The following is a 12712-nucleotide window of genomic DNA, read 5'->3' as shown; positions in this document are numbered from 1 at the left end:
TTTGATTGAATATTTCTGTAAGTATAGGAATCATTGATATAATTTCTCACTATCTTTTCACTACTTTGGGTGAGACTTTATTTTGGGATGTGGTTCTGTTCTTTTCTGAGAGTACTCGGTGATGGTGGCGTTGATACTATTTTTGTGGTATATTTAACATTCGAACAGACAAAGATGTAATGTAGAACGTGTGTATTAGCAGTGAGCTTACGTATTGTTATTTTGGGTTGCAGCCCTGAAGAAGTCATAGTGCTAAGAATTAGCACGACTAAACACGTGTTGGCTGCTATTTTCTTTGGATACGGATTTGGAACAATAAATATTATTTGGAATACATGGATTTTGTGAGCTGAATTTATATGGATACAGAATATGAATTAATGGGCTGGACTGTGCCAAACTGAGGAATACTTCTTTGAGAAAGATTACTTATCTGTGGACATTTACTTATATATTTTACACTTGAGTGCTCAGGGAGAACAATTTTGATATATTGCTCTCTGCTTTTGTGGATTGAGGTGGGATTACATGGTAACCGACCCCTCTTCCTTTGGAGCACCGCAGAAGATTTAATATATTGTACTTTCCCCGAATCTGTTGAGCGCCCTGTATGTAACTGATTACCAATTAGTAAAACTTGATTACTAAGCTATACAGGGCTGCAAGATATGAGAAAGTTATAAGCACAGACAAAAGTCTTGATCGCTGGAATAATAGACTACTTCCTCAGTTTACTCAAAAAGAGTGGGAATGTTGCTGTCAGCTAACTAGTACATTTACGTCGAATGGTAATTTACGCATTATTCATTTTAACTTCTTCCACCAAGCATACCATACACCACTGAAACTTCACAAATATGGCCTTCGGGACAATGATGCATGTAAACGATGTGGACCATGGGGGCTGACTTCTGGCACCTGGCCTGGGAGTGATATCAGGTGGCTGGGTTCTGGGTGGAGGTGTTACAAAGAATACAAGCTATGACGACTGTTTCCCTGCAATGTACCCCACAGGTGTGCATGCTATGCTACACGCCGGCTCTGAAAGGTGCAACTGGCAAGTTTATTAGAATTGCTTTATTGTTGGCCAAAAGGAGGATGGTGATGAGATGGGGCAGTTCAGCTTCTTCTCTGCCTGACAATTGAATAAGGGATCTCGTATATTGCAGGGAGAACCTAGAATTATATGCAGAAGAACTCCCAGCTCCTTCTCGACCCAAAGACATTTGGGAGCCACTGTTGCAATATTTGAGTTCTAATGAACAAGAAACGGTATCGGAATGTGATGTTACATAGTACGGTCAATGATTGCACAGGAGGGAAACTGAGCAATAAGACTGTACAGCCACATGTTATTTGTTTGAACTGATTCTTGCGAAATGTATGTGGTTAGTACTGTACGCAATTTGTGTCATTGAAACTATTAAAAATAATAATAAAAAATAAAAAAAATCAACAAGATCAGCTTATCCCAGTGACAATTGCCAATGTCACCAAATGCAGCTATATATTTGTCAAGCTCACTGGAATTCTAAGCTGAGAGTCAAGAAATTACTTAAACGAGCATGTTTATCCCAGAGATCACGTTATCCACTATTGATAGGGTAACCATGTGTTTTGAATTGGCCTGGACACTCCAGGTTATTCTCCGTCTGCCGGGTCACATTTCAATAAATTTAGTATTTCTGCAGTTTTCAGTGAACGTTACAAGAACACAGAGAAATGCAAGGTTTCATGTGTTCTAGTGCAGAATTAGTGGGCAGCCCCTAGCATAAAGCAATTTATTTAACACTGATTATACAATCTAACAGTTGCATTGAGCTCCCTTTTGTGCCACATGATCTCTGTTTTCAACGTTGGGAAGCACTGCCAGTTAAAGCATGAGCCCCTTACTTAATACAAAGTTATCGTTCTATTTCTATGTTCGTGGAATATTATGTTTTTATTTTTTTAATTTGGAAATCATGACTATCAGCTACCAACCAAGTGTTTTTTCTTTGAATTCTGCGGCTTATCAATGAAAAAACCTGCAAGTTTGTGAATGCAAGGGGTAAAACTAGGATTGAACGAACTACTCTTTAAGAACTCAGCCTTTATGTGCTAATAATCCTAATTTACCAAGGAGTGGCGCGCCTTAGTTTAGCATTAAGAAATGATGCAGCACATTATGGCAAATTTGTAAACAAACTCAGACTTTTTACCTATAAATTCAACTTTGGGAAAACGCTAAACAAATACAAAGCATTTTGCTGCCTATGCTTTTAAAAAATACTTCTGCTCTAATGCACGAGTACAGAAAATGAAACGATAGATATGAAATGAATGCTTTTGCATTCCTCTAGATATGTACCTATAACTGTTTACTTAAATTGCCGGATACATGCTGGTTGCTTTTGAAACTGAATTTCCAGCTGGCTTATCAATGTGTAGAAATGGCTGTTTTTGTAGGTCTGAGACTAGAGTTTCTCTCTGCCTGTTAACTGATAACCGGATAGCATGTAATGTGGGGTTCACAATGGCAACACAAATGCACCTTTGTAGTCTTTCATTTCTTCTTTTGAAAACAGCCTTTTCATTACACCTTCTTGGCAGCCCTTCCCCGCCTGATGGTGTGTAGGGTTTGGACTCTGGAAGGGTCTGACTGGGAACGCAAACCGGCCCTGGCAATTGAGTCGGACCGGCTTTGGGTGGGGGATGCACGTGGAAAACAATGCAGCTGCTTTTGTTATAGCGGACCGATTTTACATGTTCCAAAACAGGCCCCCAGTAACAAAAAAACGCCCCCCCCCCCCCCGTGCCGTCTAAAACCGGCTCTACGGCCAGTCCGGCCCTGTCTGCAGAGTAGCACAGCCATGCCCGTGGCCGAGGAAGAGGTGTGAAATGGCGCTCCCTTCAGCTCTGCATCACAAAGACCTTGACTTTCTCAAGCTGTGTTCCTGACAGGCCTCTTTCAACCTCTGTGCCCAGAGTAAAAAATTTGCTAGCATTCGCACCAAGAATTTTCAATTCCATTAAGGAGACGGAGGCGAGGATTATGCTTCTCTTTCTTTACTGTCAAACACAGCAGCCAATGAAAAATTGTTTTCGTAACAGAAGTAAACTACATTTCCCATCATGTCCTTCCACCAATCATGTCCCATCTGACCCTATAAGAGTCACCATCACAGTCCCATAAGCCTCTTTCTTTGCTGGAATCCATAGTCCAAGTGCGAACATTAATTCGAATCCACAAAATTCTCCAACGTGGAAGAATAACCATTAACCAGAACTTCGTCCGACGTCTTCAACCAGAAGAATGATTACTCAGTCTTCTTGTCTGAACCTGCAATAAATGAAATAGATAACCCGTAACCTCTGTATGTATCATTACATACGGGTGGGTATTTATTGTAATCAAACAGAATACAACTGGGTGGGATAATCCTCGCCTTTGTGTCCTTAATAGAATTGAAAATTCTTGGCGCAAATGCTAGTAAATTTTGTATTCTATTACAGGACCGGAGGCTGCAGATTATGCTTATTTAACACTTATCAACTATCACAGTAGTTATATCACCCACCGGTTTATAATAAAATTAATTAAACACAGATTCAGATGACCAATCTGCAGATTTCATAATGTCCTGAATAGTTGAACCCAACATAAAAGTTTTGGACGCCACAGAATGTGCTCCAAACACCTGGGTATCCATCCCAGCTTCTTTCATAACTGATTTCAACCATCTAGCTATTGTCGCCGCAGACACTGGCTTGAATGGTTTCTGCAATGCAATCAATAACTGTTTAGAACCTTCTGCTCTCAAGGACCGTGTGCTCTCATAAGCTTTAAAGCACTGTACCACGCACAACTTATCATTGTTAGTAAAAGCATTATACTCAATATTACTTGACATTGTTTTTGTCCTGCCCGTAATGGTAAAAGAAACTCCTACCAGAGCATATACTCTAACTGTAATGTCTAGAGCTTTCACGTCAGAAGAGCGTCTGCAAGCAGATAGACACAATAACAGCCAATTTAACTGACAATTGTTTCCTGGATAATTGAGTGTTACTCGGCCACCTGTCAAAAAGGCTGAGAACTAGCGATACATCCCATAAACATGAATATTTTGGATTTGGGGGGAGTTAGCTAATCTAATACCCTTAAGCAACTTACAGACCAGTGGATGCATGCCTTTCGGTTTACAGTCTACTTGTATATGTCCCGCCAGGGGCATAACACATGCCCCCGCAGCCCCTGCATTGCGGGGGTGCCCCCACGCTCCAGGGACCTCCTCCCTTTATTTATTATCATGATACGATTTAATGGTGCGCAGTTCAGATGGCACAGGACACCCGGCCTCAAATTAACCACATCGATGCTATGCATTTTCCCCTCCTGTGCTGGGATTTACTTATTCCCATGTTTCATGACGAGCTGGGCTCGTCATGAGCGTGCGAGGAGGCTACCTCATGACGAGCCCAGCTCGTCATGAGCGTGGAAGGGGTTAAAGGGTGCACATGCCTCGGCAAGGGCTGCGCATAACACAGGGTTGGGGGGGGGGGGCATGCTCTAGGGGCCCCCTCACTCTGGGCCCCGGCCGGGCCTCAGAGGTTCAATGGTGTGCAACTTAACTGCTGTGAAGTGCGCGGGCCCAGGGCTAGCCTCTTCAATTAAAAGTGCGCATTTGCCGAGATCCGATCCCAGGTCAGAGTCGACCCAGCTGCCACGCTACGCTTAGAAGAACCGTCCGAGGTCCGTCGCCTGCCATAATTTGCATTATTACCAGCGATGGGCCCTGCCTGACTAGCCATGCCCAGTTGCCCTGCCAGTGTGCCAAGGTAGGAAAGAAAGGAGGCAAGTTTCTTGGTGGAAGTAAGCCCACCCACAGAGAGAAACCCCCTTTAAAAGAGGCTGATGTAAATACAGCGAAGTTGGTGCTGGGTCCCTCGGTTTCAGCCATTTGTGCCATCAGATAGGAACGTCATTCGTGGCAGTGTACGTATTAGAAATATTTCTGGATTCTTGGGGCTGGTGCAGTGAGGACGTTCCATGCATGTTACCAGGAATCGTTTTTATTGTCCAGTGCTATGTGCTGGTTTGTTTTCCACCTTTCTATGATTTTTCGCTTCTTGAACCCAAGTTTACACTGTTATTCAATCGGATACCCCCTCACCCTCACACGCATACACTTGTTTAGAGTATATTTATTGGTATTTCATATTTTGTTTGCACGCTCCCAGTTCCCCCCAGAGTGAAGAGTCACGCACATTGTACATTCTTGACATCAAAGACAGCTCATCATTAGCACAGGAAATCTAACAAAATAGCGCCCGCCCAGCCAATCAGAAAAGAGGCCGCCTTTTCGAAGAGCTTTGAAATCCAAGGGGCTCTTTTCAAAGTGTTTCCTTGCCACCTGTCTTAATCAACGTTTGCAGGTGCATTACTTCCCTTACTCCACGCGCCCATTTCCCTCACTAAGCAAAATATGAGATGAATGCATGGTTTACTGCTGCTAGACACACAAATGCGACTTACAATAGAAGGCCTTAAACAAGGCACACAAACACAGCCTCGTTACTAAAAAATCAACCTGGAAAGGAGCACGTATGTGTCTTAAAACGTGTGTATGTATTCTTTGGACGTTTTTTTCTCCTGTTCCCTAAGCTTGGTCACAAGTCGGCGAACAACGCTTAAAACACTCACCCATGCCACTGCTGCATTCCCAAGGATAGGCGTTTGCAAGGGTGTCAAAGGTACAAGGCACGGCGATACAAAAGGGGATGATGGACGGAGCGTTTGAGCAAATCAAACACTCACCCCCAGTCAACTGATCTGGGTTTAATCCATCACCATTCTTTAGCTCACTCCGCCACCCCAGTTCAGACATGGCCATATGCAAATCAGTCTGACCCTGTGCCTCATGGGAACAGTCCAGCCCGAACTGCCAAGCCATGTCTTCCCTGGACCGGAAACAAGCATCCTGGGACCGGTTTGGGGTTCATAACCCTCTTCAGCCAGGCTATCAAGTGCACCATGGTATGTCATCCCTTTGTTGTAGTTTCCCAGTTTTCTTGCTGTTCAAGTGCCACAAGTCAGAGCGTGTACAAAAACTCAGACTCAAGAGGCCACCACCCAAATGTAAGCTGGCATGCCCAGCACACAAGTGAGGTTTCAGTACAGAAAAAGAAAGGGGTCCCAAAGTCAGACTTCCAGTGGTGCTTACAGGGTGACAGGAGGACTTGCCACTTTTCAGACAGATCAGTTACAATTCTATCCAATCCAAAAAGTCAATGTTCCACTGGTGCTGGGAATAGATTGACATCCAAAGTAGCTCATCGAAGTACCACATTTTAAGGATTGAACCCCTTAAGTGGCTGGTCAGTATTTTTCTTAAAATGACAGACACCCCGTGGAATCCCCTGAAACTGGAAGAACACAGTTTCAGTTTCGATTGCACTTTTTTACTGTAACATCTCCGTCCCGCTACATTTTAGACGGCTTGCTCCAGTCGTTCTGGAATCAGGGAGATCAACTTCAGCCAACAAGACCCACTCCATGGGCCTAACAGGAAAAGTAAAAAAACAGGGAGAAGGGTAACCAACAGTTCAACTTGGTAAGATGGGTCAAGGGTGCAGAGCAGGCTCTCCAACAGGCATTCTCCTTTGATGATTGAAGCATGTTCTCGACCATCATGTGGTGGCAGGGGCGTAACAAAGGCCCCCACAGTCCCCGCGGCGGGGCGAGCTCCAGGGGGCTTCTTCAGCCCAGTACTCTATCAGCAGAGCTCCTGAGTGTGGTCGGAGGGGGCCCCCTTCGTGCACTTTGCAGGGGGGCCCCTCAAGTTTTGTTACACCACTGTGTCCCGCGGATATAGCGAATCTGAAATTGTTGACTGACCAATATGCTAAATCTTCTGAGGCTTATTCAGACAGAAAATTCACAACCTGGGATAGCTCTGCCCCCACGGGATCGACGTGCCGTTCAACGCACCAACATACCGAGCATTTCCAAGCGGAAGAATATCTCTTTCGTGTGGAAGGGGCCCAGGTCAGTCTAATAAAATCGGAAGCTTTGTCCGAAATTTCCTGTATTTCCCACTGTTGCCAGAAAGCCTTGTTGCCATCAGGGATAACTGCCCCGACGTTACCAGCGGATGCAGTTCCCCGTGAAGGCTCTGGAGCAACGTCTGAGACCAAGGGAGCATACTGGGAAGGTCGCAACTCATTTCCAACAGTGTTGGGAACCAGGTTTGCGCCCTCCAAAGCGGCGTCACCAATATCACCTCCGCCTGCTGGCGAGCTATCTGGGTGGTCACTCTGGCAATTATGATGAATGGGAGAAAGGCATAATTCAGATTCTGTGCCCAATTCTGGGAGAAGGCGTCCATCGCTCTCGCCAAGGGATCTGGTCTCCAGCTGAAGAACTATCCTTGCAAGTGTTCAGAGAGATACCTCCTGTTTGGATAATACTGAGGTTATCTCTTTCTTAAGATCCTGTAGGTTTGATTTGGGAAGACTCAATTGAGCGGTCTGTGAGTCTATGACAAATCCCAGGAAGTCTATCGTCTGGGAGGAGGATAAGGCTGATTTGGGATTGTTGATCACAAAACCCAGGTTTTGCAGAAGAGAAATTGTCACCTGCAAATGAGTTTTGGCCAATGATTGAGTCTGAACCATGATAAGAATATTGTCTACATACACGATCATGCGAATTCCCTGTGCTCTGAGATGGGCTATGCTCTGCTTCATTACCTTGGTAAAACACCATGGCGCTGAGGAAAGCCCGAAAGGAAAGGTCAAATATTCCAACAATCAGTTCTTCTATTGAAACTTGAAGGAATCGTCGATGAGGGGGTAGATAAGAATCGTCAAGTAGGCGTCCTTTAGGTCCAGACGGACCATCCAATCCTCCTTCTTTAATAGATCGGTCAACAGATGGATACCCTCCATCTTGAAGTGTTTGTAGACCATGAAATGGTTGAACTCTCAGGTTTAGCACTAACCCGTGACCCCCACCTTTTTTCTGTACCAAGAAGATGTTGCTGCAGAAGCCGTGAACCTCGTTGTCGCAATAAGCAATCACGTGTTTCTGCAGCAATTCTTCTATTTCTGCTTCTATAAAAACACATTCTTGTTGGGAAAAATTCAGTTGTCTGGGATATTTGTCTTGAAAAGGTGTCTGATAAAATTCTAGGTGAAAACCCTGAATAGTCTGTAAGACCCATGTATCTTGTGATAACACCCTTCAATTGTGTATGAAGAATTGTGTACGACCCCCCAAGGGTAGGTGGGGCAATTCAGGTACACTTACTTGTAGTGTTTTGAGCTTGAAATCCTGCTCAGTGATCACCTCTGTTGAACTGACATCTGTTGCCTTGTTGGGTAGAAGGTTCCACCTCTGGTAGAGTCCCAGTCACCTCTACCTCATCTGTAGTCTCCTCTGGGAGGACCTTAGTAATACTGGCGGCCTGGCGAGCATCCTCTGCTTCACCCAGCCCTGTAAAAAAGGCCAGTGTGGAACACACATTTAATTCCTGACTGAGTACCGACGTACTTTGAAACGTCCTTGACTTATCTGTCCTCAAAGATGGTACCTTCTGCCAGAGACCTGGCTCGGCTGAGGGCAATTCTGTTAGATTGGAGTCCATCCTCTTCAACAGAGATTTGCGCCTCTTCGTGGAGATGGCGCAGTTTGCGTTTCCCAGGAGGCAAATCGCTCTCTGTGTCCAACCCACAAGAATATCGGGGTCTGTGGGAGTGGCTGTATCCTTACCCATGAGAGCCATCTCTAGTATCTTGGCCAGGGGTCCTGCTACATCGAGGAACTTGTCCTGGCAGCCTCGCCAGGCCCAATAAATGCTCTTTTCAGGGTCCTTTGCAAACTTCTTAAGGAAAGTCCAGAGGCTAGCATGAATATCTGGAGTTTCTGCAACCCTATCCGGGATATCTGAATGAGAGCACTCAGAGCACAATCTATTGCACACCTCTTTATCAAAGCCCTTTCTGAGGTTATCGTGCAGGTAGTCTGCCACTTCAGGGGCGGGAACCCAGTCGGATGATCTGGGGTGAATTATACTTATTGGATCAAAGGTAAATGGAGTATTGGGATTTTTATCAGATAGATTGACTATCTTCCTAGATTTATTTTTAGGGGGTGCCTCCTCCTCCATCGTAGCAGTGTCGGTTGTATTGGTGTCTATGTAAACTTTTTGTTTGCATCTAGCCTTACCACCATCGGAGGTGGATGGTGTGGTATAACCATGATCCACTACATTCGCCTGAGACAGGTTAGCCAGTGCATCAACATGGGGCCATGACCCTGAATTTACCAGATGATAATCTATGGGAGTCTCTTTGGGTGGTTCAAGAGGGTGTGTTAACCCAAGTCTTTTCGCAAAATTTTCCAGCTGTCTGGTAATTGGCTTTACAGCCGCTGCCAAGGCTTGTTGCACCATGCCAGGGACCATGCCTTCAATTGCTCTGTTTACCGACTGCTGGACCGATGCGTCCAGAGTGTCAACAATATTATCTTCCAGGATATTCTCTTGCTGTCCATCATCATAAGTTTCATCCTCCTCACATCTCACCCATTCTTCCATCATGCTAATGATTAAGGTTGCAAGGTAAAGTATACCCAGGAGGAGTAAGGGGGGAGCCACCTACGTGCACTCAGTTTAGGACATATAATAAATCTACTTAGCTTCTCAGCAAAGCTGAAATCTTTGTTATTCCAGCTCAGTCTCCAGGGCGTAATGAGCCAATTCAGAAAATTTATGGAGCATGTGCTCACTCCCTGGGCCGACTACTATTGCAGCCCGTCAGGCGTTCACACTACGTGTTGCTCGGTGAAGATCCAGGCTATTTTTAGCCTTGGACCAGCAAATGGGGGACGTACAACATGCGTAGCCCAAATGTAGCTACGCACGTCAGACGCTTCCTGGCTCCTAGTTGCATGTCGGGCCTGACAAGTGAAGGCCTCCGACGGTAAGCGCTGACTCGCACTTTGCTTTTATTCTCAAATAATGCTCAAAATGCTTCAGAGGTGCACCGCTTACAGCCGTGTCACATCCGCTCCCTCGGGAGCCCATTTTTAAAGCTTTAAGACCTCTCACGGGTCAAACACCCTCGTGCCGTGGGAGGGAACTGAACTCACCAGTGGAAAACAACACTCGCATCACACGTACCCAGCACAAAGCTGCATCATTAACCCCAAAGGAAATTGCCCGCTTTGGGTCAATAAAGACTCGCACAACGTGCAAAACAGTCGACAATAGTCAGTAAACCAACAGGAGTCATGCAATAAAACAAACATGTAAATCAAGCTTGTTCTGATAAGCGCGCGCCTAAGGGAAACAGCTGATATGCAAATAATTCCAATAAGAGTATAACAATTTGAATATCACTTATCTCTGCCATGAGCAGCAAAGAGAGAGAGAGAAACTGTGATGGTGACTTTTATAGGTTATATTGGGACATGACTGGTGGAAGAGCACCGTGGGAAATGTTGTTTACTTATGTTATGATTTTTTCATTAACTGCTGTGTTTGACAGTAAAGAAGGAGAAGCATAATCCGAAGCCTCCGGTCCTGATTAGAATCTTCCATGTCTTTCAGTTTCCTCAAGCTTCCCTCTTCACCTAAAATGTTCTTTTGAATCAGGAAGCCAGGTACTGATTTTATGCTGTTCCCTCTTTTTAATTGCGCCACTATTCCCTGAGCTTCCTGGGCTTCCCCTCATAATATTCGTTCTTCTTGCTTCGTCCATCCTAAAATCAGTGTGTTTGCGTAAGGCGGTAGATCTATTTACCAGTTATAAACTTTACACCTAGAAACACATAGTTTCATAAAAATATTCAAATTTTGAAATTAAACTCTGCATGTGAAAACAACAGATCCTTCCAGAAGCACATTGCACTCAAGTCATTGAAATCATTGTTAGCAGCGCTTGTATTTGTAAGCTACACAGACTTGAGACCCTCATTAAGGCATTCATAAATAAATGTAGCAGAAATGTATGAATGGAACACTTTAATTTTCCCTAGGAGTCTGGCAATGTGTCTCAATAGTGAAGATTCCTTTTAAGTACAGTACATAGTGGGTTTATGAACGGTGAGTGTGTATAAAGCAATGTGTAGATGAACGTAGTGCAGTTTGCTTGAAAAGTCCTTGGGACAAAGGACTTTGTATAGAAACCCAGTGTGTGTGCATGAATAGTATGTGTGGATAAAATAAGTGTGCTCATGAAACAATTGTGTGCCTTCATGAAGTGAGTGCATAGGATGTGTGTGGATGAACGGAGTGGGTCTATGATTCGAATGTGATAGAACATAGTGTGCACATAATGGTGTACAGTTAAGATTGAAGTATGTGCATGAAAGAAGTGTATATATTAACAACTTTAGTGCATGAGAGGCGTTTGCTTAAGAAATAGATGTGTATATGCCAGGTTGTGAACATGAAATCAATGTGTATTTCAGCAAGACAGATGCACAAAACTAATGTGCACAAATGTAATGTATGCATGAAAAGAGTTTAGCCATGTGTAGTGGTGAGACAGTGGTGAGCTTGAAATCCTGCTCAGTGACCCCCTCTGTTGAACCGACGTCTGTTGAAACTGTGCCTTGTTGGGTAGAAGGTTCTACCTCAGGTAGAGTCCCAGTCACCTCTACCTCGTCTGTAGTCTCCTCTGGGAGGTCCTTGGTAATGCTGGCGGCCTGGCGAGCGTCCTCTGCTTCACCCAGCCCTGTAAAAAAGGCCAGCGTGGAACACATTCTTCTCTAAGCAATAACAACAAACACTCAACACAATTCTCTGGACAGAACCCTGCACAGAAAACACAACAGAACTAAACACTGACAAAAGTGTTGTTTTGATGATTTCTTTAGATGACTAAGACGGGCATCTATCATTTAATCCCACAGACGCTGGTCCCTATTGGATCGCCAATACACCTACACATAAGCATACATTGTTGATGGATAATACCATTCCAATAGATGTCTGCTACTATCTAATAATTTGAGCTGTTCTCCCCTCTATGTGTCTCATCCAAAGATCTTTGAGGCTACTGCCAGATGGCTTTCAGTGCTGTCCAAAAACAATGCATACATAAATAAACAATTAAATAAATAAATACAATTCATTGAGAGCTATGTAAATGTATTTTTTTTTAAGTTTGCCAAGTGCTGTATATATCGCCAACAGCACTTTGGGTGGGGAAACAGGAAGGAGGGTGAATAAGTAAAAAATATTGCTAGTAGATAAATCACCAATCAGGCAATGAAGCGATCCATCATGCGAGATGACAAGGTATAACATTAAAGCCTTAAGCAGTAGAGCAATACACTACTATGTCTGCGATGGTGAGGGCATGTGAACAAACATTAGTGTCTGTCAGAAATGACAACTTTACCTGTTGATTGGCTTAGTAGGAGGGCATTTAGGTCATATCATTAGATGGGCCGCTCTATCTAATGGATGCATTTGGGTAATTGTGAGTGATTTATCTAGTCTTTCAAGCTGGGTTCAGTTGGGAGCAAATTAATAGCGGACACCAAGGCAAATTTGACCGGAATGGGAAAAATATCAGGGGGCAGATATAAATACATTTCACACGATGCAGCACTACGTTGTGTGAACGGAAGCCAGCAGAAAGATGCAATATTTACAAAGATATGGCACTTTCCTGCTGTCTCTTAATGTTGGCACACTGTGTGCTGCATAATGCCAAC

The sequence above is a fragment of the Lissotriton helveticus genome, chromosome 3_1 (genome assembly GCF_964261635.1).
Source record: "Lissotriton helveticus chromosome 3_1, aLisHel1.1, whole genome shotgun sequence".
Lineage (NCBI taxonomy): Eukaryota > Metazoa > Chordata > Amphibia > Caudata > Salamandridae > Lissotriton > Lissotriton helveticus.
This window is presented reverse-complemented; position numbering follows the sequence as displayed.